The sequence below is a fragment of the Dipodomys merriami genome, unplaced genomic scaffold, assembly GCF_024711535.1.
Source record: "Dipodomys merriami isolate MVZ:Mamm:240054 unplaced genomic scaffold, mDipMer1.0.p SCAF_370, whole genome shotgun sequence".
Classification (NCBI taxonomy): Eukaryota; Metazoa; Chordata; class Mammalia; order Rodentia; family Heteromyidae; genus Dipodomys; species Dipodomys merriami.
In genome coordinates this window covers 583,666-595,257 of record NW_027205271.1, presented here as the reverse complement: position 1 = coordinate 595,257, position 11,592 = coordinate 583,666, and the positions used below count along the sequence as shown (strand labels likewise).

The following is an 11,592-nucleotide window of genomic DNA, read 5'->3' as shown; positions in this document are numbered from 1 at the left end:
AATAAAATGAAGTGTACTCTTTAGTTGACTTAATTAAGTGTAAACCCTCTGTATATCGATTTTATAATAAAAATGCATTAACAAAGAAAGCAAAAGTACCCATGGATCAAGAGCAACAGCAAAAGCATCAGTAGTTCTTCTTTTGAGTGTACAAAAAAATCGATGGAAGAGATAACAATGTTCCTTCCCTATGAAATGTACTCATTACTTTACCTTATTTATGTAACTGTAACCCCTGCGTACATTACCATTAAAATAAAATTAAATTGAAATTAAAAATAAACCAAATGATATACCAATTAAGAATTCTTAGAAGCCATTGGTTAAAAACATTGTAAAAAAACTGCCCTAAATACCCAAGGAATATACTTTGATGATAGTATTTAAATATGTCAACTTCAGCAGAAAAGCAAAAAGTTTCAAAACTGTTACAAAGTAAAGTAATAAATCAGAATATATTACTGTTAATAATAATCATAAGATGAATTTATAGTGGTAGTCAAATATGTAAGAAATGAGGCAATTTACCATTCATTTGCACTTAATAAGTGAGAAAGAATTTTTTAGGTCTTTTTAAATTATTATAAGATTAATGAAGAAACTATTCTTTCACATCATATGATAATCAGATGAAGCTGATATTAGAGCAAAGAACAGATTTTACTAAGTTTTTGAATGTTCATGTATATACTTACTTTGGTTGAGGGAAATTCAGGGTCTTTCAACTTGGGGTATATTTTTCTTGCGAGGCCGTCGTCATATCAGTGGTTAATTTTAGGATAGGGCTTTCCTTTCCACAAGAACATGCACCTGATATGTCCTTTTAGCCTTCCCATTATCAATGGCATCCGAGATGAACACCAACTTGTCCAGCCTGCTACCTTGACTGGCCTGGATCCACAGTCCTTCCAAGCATAGTAACTAGATAGTGAAGGATGGTGGAAATGATCCAATGCACCCAGCTATAGATTGAGAAGGAATTCCACTAAAATTTTGGCCTGTGTTCTGTTCTCAAGGATCCTAAATAGTTAAGAGTACCGATAGGACCCCCTAGTGCCAAGCAATAACAGTATTTTTAAAGCAATTAGACGTATATATGACTTAGGCTTGTGGTTACCTCAGGAAATGAATGAAAGAGCAGTGAAGCATAGAAGACAGGCAGAATTTTAACTAGGTACTCAGAGGCTGAATAAGCTTAACTAGCTACTCGGGAGTCTGAAATCTCATGACCACTGTTCAAAGCCAGTCCAATAATGAAAATACAAGAGATTATCTTAAAAAAATAAACGGAAGTGGCTGAAGTGGTAGACCACTATCCTTGGTCAAAGAAGCTGAGGAATAGTTCCCAGGCACTATCAAGCCTCAAGAATGATGAATGCATGCATGAGCACATGCACATGTGTGTTTGCATACTCGCATGTGCATGAACACACACACACAAATGAGTATTTCAATGTGAAGTTCTTTATTTTTTTACCTTACTGTACTTTAATTCCCTGTATTAGTTCACAAATTAACAAAATCAGATAAGAACCTATTTACATAAAATTCATCATGTTTCTCTAAAATCTACACTCTTTTTGGAAGCCTGCTTTTATTTGACCCAAAAATAAATTATTCAGGAAGTCAATTCATCATTCTCAAGTCTATAGTATTAGATGATTGCTTAGGTTCTTCCTAGCAATATGATTTTGTGAAATCCTGCATCAAGCAATATATTTCTTTCACTAGAAGGGAAGCCTCTGTCAAACAATTAATAATAGGTTTTTCACCTCCTGGCATGCATCTGTATTTATATTATCTTCATATATTTCATGATCTGTGTATGACAAAGACTAATGTGAAAGTAAAAACACCCTTCTCAGCGCTTAGCATTTGTATACCATTCATAGATATGAAGATGCTTAAATGTTACTGAAATTGCTTTGGAATAAATAATGTTCACCCTGACTATCTTGAGAAAGAAGAATTGGTTTCTCAGCACTTTAGGTAAGAACATCAGGGAAGGAAACAAAAGGAAAATTGAGGAACAACTAAACACATACATTCAAATGAAACAAAACAAGACAAGAAAACACAAATTAATTCAGCACTCATGAACCTGCAGGAAATGCAAAGATTTTTTTTAAAAAAATCAGCTATGACAAGCTTATGAAAATCCTGACTACATGGGAGTGCACTGATGTGAGAACAGTGGCTAAAGCCCAGACTATACAGAAAAAACTGTGCATAATACCATGCACTTGTTATTCTAAATTCCCGGAAGAATAAGATAAAGTGGACTGAGTCCAAGATCATACACAAGTAGGAAGCCAGTTTCTATCTGAAAGATTATCAGGATAATTTAGGGATGGGCACATGACAAAGTGGTAAGAACATCCATTTAGGGGGCACAAGACACTGAATTCAAACTGTAATATTAGGGGTATTAAAGAAAAAAGCTATGATTTTAAATAATTGGAATAATTGTAACACTTGAGTATTTTAGTGGAGAAAAATCCATTAGAGAGATAGAATGAACGCACGTTCCAATGCTACTTTAGTGATAATGTTTAGTGGTACTTCAGACAAAACAGATGAGCATGGATGTGCATTTGGGTGATGGAAATACTCTACTTACACAGGTGTAAATTAAATAGATTTTTTTGGGTAGATTGTAGTTCTTGAACTAAGTTCCTGGGTGATGTCCCTGAGCTTTTTCTCTCAAGGCTATCACTCTATTCCTTTGAGCCACAGTTCGAATTCTTATTTTCCATTGGTTGTTTGGAGAAAAGAGGCTCATGGACTTTCCTGCCCAGGATGGCTTTAAACCATGTTCATCAGATCTCAGCCTCCTGAGAAACCTGGATTCCAGGCATGAGCCATCGATGTTTTTAATAATTTAGTAAATTGTATACTTATAGAAGTTATAATTTATCATTGTAACCTGTGTAATATATGTATGTATGTATATATCAATGCATACAGATAGAAATAGTTTAACATATTTTTCTATCTACAGTACATATATGAAATCATCCTTCATTATAAAATAAAATGGAAACAAAAGTTAATGAGAAGAAAAACAAAGGGAATTGTTACACGTTTCTTTTTGTTGAATGAAATATGTATCAGTTTAGAAAAAACCATCTCTACTTTAACAAAATGGATAATTGCTATTAATTCCAATCCATCTATTTGCCCATATTGTGCATCCTCACACATGAATGTCAAAATCAAACCACACTTTTTGTGTGTATTTAACTCACCTGTTATAATTTAGGGGATTGATGAAATAATCAAATAAAGATTAAAATAATAGTAAGTGAGGCTATGAGTTAGAGCTGAAAAAGATTTTAAATATTATAATACCTAATTAAAATGTATATTTCTTAGTTTTATTTTGTTGTTGTGTCTCTCATTCATACATTAGGAAAGTACATAGAAGGTTCTCACTAAATTTATGTAAGTATTAAAAATATATTGAAAGAATATGGACACAGTGTGGTTTTAGCTTATTGAGACATGTATAGGATAGTGTGTTTTGAGGACTTGCAATACGTTGTGATGGAGATGAAAGGAAGGATGTGCTTATTCTAGAAAACTGACTAGAGGATTGCTCCCAGAAATATAGTGATGAATTCTTCCAAAAGGTTACAGTAAAATCACTTTCACAACCTTGTTCATTACTGCAATATTCACCACAGCCAAGTCATGGAAACAGCGAAGATGCCTTTTGGCAGGGGGATGTTTGGAGGAAATATGTCATATATATACAATTGGGTTGCACCTATCTATTATGAGGACTGTTACATTATTTGCAAAGAAAGGGATAGATCTAAAAATATGTTAAGTAAACGAAGTCAGAGCCTGACACACAAAGGACCCATGTTCTGTCGCATATTTGGAAGCCAGAATTTTATGCAAGTTAAACAACAGTATTAACCAAAGCTTTCATTTTTCAGAGCAGTATTTAAAGGTGTAATTTCTTATAAAATTGAACTTTTAATCCAACTAAATTAATACCAGGAAACTATCACTTGGAAGATGTGAGGGGAAGTCAAAGGGAAGGAATAAAGAGAGTTATGGAGGAAAAAAGTGAAGACATAATATTCAATGCAAATAATATGAAACTAGAAAAAATTAAATTGGCGTGAGGTTTGGAAGGGTAGGGAAAAGTTATATAAAGATCCATTATATTAAAAAAACTCATTTTTTGAATGGAAATTTCCGTGTACACCTAGTTAAGATAATCAAAATATGATTAATAATAATGGAGACATTTGATCTTAAACTGTGTTCTCTTAAACCATGAGTCAATATAATAATTTCCTCCTCAGAAACTTTCTTTGCAGGTATTTTCCTCATAGTGACAGAAAAGTGATCAATGCAATGAATATCAATACCTCACATTGCACATATAAAATCATAGTAAAAATGTTAGAATTCATCACATGATAAAATAACAGGTAGAATATGCCAAATGCTAATTGAATGTTTTTCCAAGTACTTTACCTATGGTATATAATTTAATCCTCACAATAATTCCATAAAGTTGAACTACTTACATTTTTAATTCTTGGATGATAACATTGAAGTCTTCAGAGTTGGAATTACTAGTACAACATTGCACACATGGTAAGTGTTAGCCTGAGGATCATCTCCCACTGTATCAATTAATCTCATTCTATTTTATGACGAAAATACCAGCACTTAGTCTACAAATTTTAGGAAAATTTCCCAGAATTATTGTTTTCACTTTCACAATATTTCACTTTATCTTTGTTAGAAAATAGGGAACTGTAATATGAAAACTCAAAGTTCATAATCAATGCATACCTCCCTGGTGAAAGGAACTGCTAAAGTATAACATTCTTGATTTCTAGCTCAAAATAGTAGAAATCATATTTTATCCCTTCACTCAACACTGCACTGCCTGGGGACCCTATCTCTGTTTAACACTGTCTTACTGAAAGAATGACCTCCCCAATTCCTGATGGAAACAGACTGCAGGTCTGATGGACCAATCATTTCCACATTGTAGGTCAACTAAGTTGTTTACCTTTCTAAGTATTTTGATTGCTTTTTATACCCAACATTTTGAGAGAAAGGTACTACTTTAAAATGCTATTAAAGCAACACTGATATAAAAATCACCTTTGACCCCAGATACATATTTTACCTTTCCTATACTGAAAAATGCACTCTGAACTATCATTAATGTTAGGAATGAGAGGATAAAAAATCATAGACACCAAGACCTAAGTATGAATTAAAGACTCAGCAACTTGTGAATACTATTGGTTTAAAAAGACATGAAGGGCGGGGTAGGTGGCTTAGTGGTAGAGCACTTGCCTTGCATTCATGAAGCCCTGGGTTCGATTCCTTAGCACCACACAAGAAAAAAGAAAAAAGCTGGAAGTGACGCTGTGGCTCAAGTGGTAGAGCGCTAGACTTGAGCTGAAGAGCTTAGGGACAGTGCCCAGAGTTCCAGCCCCACTACCGGACCACTCCCCCCAAAATAAAGACATAAATAGTACCATTTTTTTTCAAAATTTCTTATAATAGTGAAGATTCAATTATAAACTATTAACACTTGAAAATAAGTCATTTTCATGGGGGTAGAACACAAAACACAAGTTTAATCCTAATCATATTAAAAGGCTTTTATTTGTACTACAAATTCATTCTTATAACTACAAAGATTCTAAAAATTACTGAAGCACAGTGACAAAAAATAATTTAACTGCATCATCTACATTCAAAGGAGACAGTGCTAATAAAAAACAAAATTATACTAATAATTAGGTTACCCAATTCACTTACATTATTTATTCTATTTCTTTTACTTTCATAAAAACTGGCTTTTCATGAAATGATCCATAAAAAAACCTATATACCCACTTACATTTTCAGATCTTAACAATATTTTTTCAGAAATGTCTTTAGCTGTATAGTCAATGAACTAAAATATTACTAAAATATTTAAATGGTTTTCAGAAATTGCAAGACTCGCTCTGGGATGTTATTTATATTGGAAAAGATATTTGAAAAGCCTTATTTGTTAAAGTTGTGATAGTTACTCCCACAAAAGAACCATTAATGAAGAAACCTTTGTATGTGCAAAACAACTTCAAATGCATCCACAACCTGGAGATGACACAGGTTTTAGTTTTTTTTAATATATATCTAACAAGCATAGCTACAATCCTGATTTTCAGTCAATATGATGTGATATTCAAACCTTAAAAATACGGGGTTTTGTTCAAGCCCCATGACCGACAAAAAAACAAAAACAAAAAAACAAAAAAAAATACGGGGTTTATTAACTTAGTGTGAATAGATACGATCTTACAAAGAAAGTTATTTTCAACAGAAATCCGGAAAAAGTTTATCCACCTTGAGTTTCACAGAAATAACCAGAGAGTAATACCTATTTGGTCAAGTCGGTCAAAATCACTCCATGAATATTTCTTAAAAATATAACCAATTTAAGAAGTCAAATACATATTTTGTACTGACAGTCATCTTACAGCAATAACTTACTACCTAATTATTTATTCATCTTTTTACCTAACGTATATTAAGAACTGAAAATGATCTCCTTTATCTAACTTATGTTGTAAATGCTTTGATTATGGTGATGTTATAAACAAATAAAATGTACAGAAGGGTGGTTCCACTGAAATGACAGGACAGAACACTGATAAATAAAAAACATTGCAACACAGTTCATTTCAGCATGACCCTGTTCATATTGGCAAGCAACATTGCAACAACACACACACACACACACACACACACATACATAAACACACATGTGTGCACAAGTACACACACATACACATGCATGCCAAATTCAGGGTTTATTTTACAAAAAAATATTAATGATTAGGACGAATGATAATTTGCCTTATTACAAAATAATACATAATCCAGTCACCATGGTAGTTACATTTTATCTGCCCCTCAACATGTGACCACTTAATTTATTTTAGGTAATTATTTAACTAATTCATTCTTTCATTAGTTAAATACTAATACTAGAGCTTGAACTCAGGGCCTAGCTCTGTCCCAGAATTTGTTTTTTTTTTGTTTTTTTTTTTAGTTTTTTCAAGGCTAGCATTATATTGCTTGTACCACAGCTCCATTTCTAGCTTATGCTGGTTACTTTCAAACCAGAATCTAATGGACGTTTTTTTATTGGTCTGGTTTCAAACCAAAATCATCAAATTTAGTCTTTCTGATTATCTCGGAATAAAGACATGAGCCAACACTGTGGCTCCTACTTTTTCCTATACTTATCTATTGCACATACTTGGATAGCAATTTAATATTGAGAGTATAGAAGCAAGATGTATAGTGATTATATTGTTCTGTCAGAAATTCAAGTTAGTAATGTAAATTTCTTCTTAAGACCATACACAAAAAATACTTAAGAAGAAATCTGATGTGTGTGTGTGTGTGTGTGTGTGTGTGTGTGTGTGTGTGTGTGTGTGTGTGTGTGTGTGTGTACTGTTGCAATACGTTTCACATATAAGCACTGTGCAGGGGTGTCCAGACATTCACAGTAATTGCGTGAATATCTGCCTTGAGCTACCAACTCATGGACAATGTCAAAGTGTCCACTCTAGGCTTCCTGAGGAAGAGGGGTATACTCATCATCAGCCCTAGCATTCATATGAGTGGCCTTTTTGGAAATTAGTCTCCGCACTGTAGTAAGCTGCAAGAAAAGCACTCTAACACTGAGCCACCTTTCCAGCCCAGATGGAAGCAACACAGATGCCCCTCGGTAGTTGAATGGATCAAGCAAATGTGGAATATATACACAATGGAATTCTATGCCTCCATCAGAAAGAATGACATTGCCCCATTTTTTAGGAAATGGAAAGACTTGGAAAAAATTATATTAAGTGAAGTAAGCCAAGCCCAAAGAAACATAGGTCCCATGGTTTCCCTTATTTGCAATAGCTAGTATATGTATGAGTCAAGCAAAAAAGATCAGATAAGGTGAAGTTAGGAAAATGAACCCAAAGATATGTATTTAAATATTTTTTTCTTTCATGCATTTGTTTCTAACGTATTTATAAGATTATTTGTTGCTTTGTATGTCCCTCCCCCATAGTGTACCCCTTGCTTTCACTGTATTTGATGTCGGTATAATTTGTGGAAGGGAAGGGGAAAAATAAGTCGCTTAAATAAGGATACAAGTGGATCGTTGCCACAATGAGAAGTACACGTTGTCACGTTGAAAACGAACTTTACAACTTTTGTGGGGGGAGGGAGTGGGTGGGGAGACTGGGGGAGGCTGGAAGGGATGGGAAAGGTAAACAAAGGAGGAGGCTAAAATGCTTGATAAGAAATGTACTCACTATCTTGCCCCTGTAATTGTAACCCCTCTGTACAGTATTTTCACAATAAAAACAAAACAAAACAAAACAAAAAAAAGTAATTTAAGTAGTCATGCAAAGGACTTTTATTTTACTACTGCATTATACATTTTTTCTAATGCTGAGTACCAATAAATAATGAATGTATTAGAAAGCTCTTAAAGCTCATATATTGAATAGTAAGTTCTCTTACACTATATCATTGTATTTCCCAAATCATTTACGTAGAAGGCATTGTTTCCTCTTTTCTCATTTCTAGAATAAGCTGCACATGAAGACACCACTGGTCCTCATTTTCATTCTTTTCATTTGAATACAGAGGAAAGTCTTTCCTCTGCTCTCTATCAATTTCCTACTCTCCAGTTAGAATAATTTAAAATAGTAAAAATGGAAAAAGAGAAAATAAATCATGGTGGAAAAACATGCAGAAAATTCACCGGATTTTTCTGACCAGTTCAACCAACGTGAACTATTGGGGATATACATGGACACCTCATTCACACTAGTACTCAAATTCTCTGGTTAGGCAATTCTGATGAAGACAAGGAACAAGATGAAAACGTGAGGAATGGTATCAATTGCAATAAAATAATGGAGAAGAATGCAAGCAAATTTCTTCTTTGGGATGCCGAAATTAATCGGCTTACTGCAGTGCAGAGACGACTTTCCCAAATGGCCACTCACATGAATACCAGGAATGAGGATAAGTATACCCCTCTTCATCGGGAAGCCTAGAGTGGACATATAGATATTGTCCATGAGTTGGTAGCTCAAGGCAGATATTCATGCAATAACTGTGAATGACTTGGCACCCCTGCATAGTACTTATATATGGAATAATACCAGAATGGATCTTTCTTAATTCATCATGATCCAGATACCAATCCCCAAACTAATGGCATCTTGACGCCCTTGCATCTTGCTGCTGGGAATAGAAATAGCAAAGATATGTTCTATCTCCTTCTGTTGAACCATTGTATCAAACCGGGTCTGAAGAACAACTTGGAAGAAACTGCATTTGATATTGCCAAAGGATAAGTATGTATCACTACCTCTTTGAAGTTGTGGAAAGCTGTACAAATTATTCTCTTATGTAGTAATGGTTTGGTTAAGTTTCTTAAATTTCAAAGGTGCCATTCCATCCTTTGTGTCCCTACAAAATATTTTGATAATAAAAAGCAACAGCAATATCTTAATTTAAAAATTCATGGATTCCATGGTATTCTTCCACGTGAATTGCCTCACTTTGATGTCAAAATGTATTCAAGAGTTGATTGTATGCATCTATAATGATTTCTGCAGAGCTTGTCATTTTTTTAAAATTTTAACTTATCTGTTGTATAGTATAGAAACTAAAGTTATTCCTGGTGCTTGTCTGAAAAAAAAGTATATCTAGGTTTGTATAGAGTCCATAATCTATTTCATTATCTTCTAGATATAATACTTTGAAGTCTACATTGTTTTATAATATATAGATTCATTAATAAATGCGTCCTTTCAGATTACATTCCATATAAAAAATTCAAGTTTTGTAAAGGCTATGCTATGTAAGGGCCTTTCTAAGGTGAAGATTTAATACACTGATGTCAAACTAACCTTTAATTCTATGAATTACATGTATTGTTACACTTGTGTTTTTGTAATCAACTTTTTAATAACTGTTTGTCATTTCTTGCATTTGTAGAATGAAAAATATGGAATATTTCACGAATTATTGTATCATCCTTCTGCAAGTGCCATGTTAATCTCTGTATTGTTGTCATTTGGGTAGACCTGCTGCTGAAGCATGTAGTATCCTCTAAATTTAAGTAGTTAATGATGCAATCTTTATACAGCCATATATCCTTGGTTGCCTATTTGTAACAAGGAACCCTTATTGTCCCTAAAATGCTATTGATCTTATTTCTCTAAATTTCTGTGTATAGTGGGAAAAACTTACATTGTTTGGTCGATTACTCACATTTGCAATTTTTTGTCAATGACTATTTTGTCGTTTTCATTTTAAATTTGATCATATTTTGAAGCCTTTATAGCTAAATCCAAAGCTGATGGCTATTCAAGTACTTACTTATCAACTGAGTTAACTTTGTGGAGCTAATGGATTCAAAGTAAGCCTTGCTTAAAAGCTACTTCTAAATTTCTGCAGCTTAAAATTTCCTAAATGATGTCGCAGTGGTACAAATGTCTTCCTGAACCTTTACCCTTCTTCCATGTAGGAACAGACCAACCAGAACATCTTACCCTGACAGCATAGATTGTTTTACTGGAACAAAACTAATCTTAGTTACAAGGGTTCATAGAGAGATGAACACTTCAGACCGAATTGTTCAGAATAGAAGGTATTTTATCAAAATATAATTGTTTATTATACCTATCATTTCAAAAGTAGCTAAAGCTAAGAAGGTGAAAAAATTGTTCATATGCATGTTTACCTAATATCCTGGCCAGTCTACCATCCAACCAGGCAGGAACTTACACTACTGACTTTCTATCAACAAATATTTCCATAGCTCCTGGAGAAGTCCATATGTTTCTCCCGGATATTAGGACTTAATTTGGTAATGTTTTAATCAAAGTGTTTCCTCTTGCCTCTAGGCTGTAAATTTACAAATAGTAAGGTTCTATGTTTAATTCTACCAAAAACTGAGGTAGAGATAATGGAATAATACTTTAAAGCACAGTTGCCTTTGATACCCTAACCACAACAGAACAATGCATAACAATTTCTTATATTATATATACTTATATATTTTATATTTATATGTGCTGATCTTAAATTTCACGCAGTGAACCTTACTAGAATTAATTGATAATTTAACAAATAAATTGAAATTTACTCCCATAAATAGATTGGAACATAAATAATTAGGTTTAGAATATATATTAGTATATAAAAAGTATCAATGCAATGTCTTCGGTATAAACTTGTGATACCTTCTAACTGTTCTTGGTCTTCTGAATTCACATAACAAAAAAAAACAGTAAGTATTGTTTTCCTCTAATCTAGAAGATATTTTACACTGCTGCTGTATTTATTGTGTTAACTCGCTAGTCCCAAAGTGTTTTTCTAAGTATTTCTGAAACATTCTTACTGATTACACCCAAATTTTGCTGATATGATGCCTAAAAACTATTATTCTTCTGCAGTACCCACGGGTCCAAGGATATCAGATCCCAGTTGCCTGCATCACTAGATAATATGGGCAAGACTTCTCACCTTGGC

The 11,592-nt window shown here is 33.4% G+C and overlaps 1 pseudogene; it reads right to left on the bottom strand.

Moving 5' to 3' along the window:
• Nucleotides 1-10,057: 10,057 nt before the first annotated feature.
• Nucleotides 10,058-10,157, bottom strand: LOC138804754 (U6 spliceosomal RNA; annotated as a pseudogene).
• Nucleotides 10,158-11,592: the final 1,435 nt, after the last annotated feature.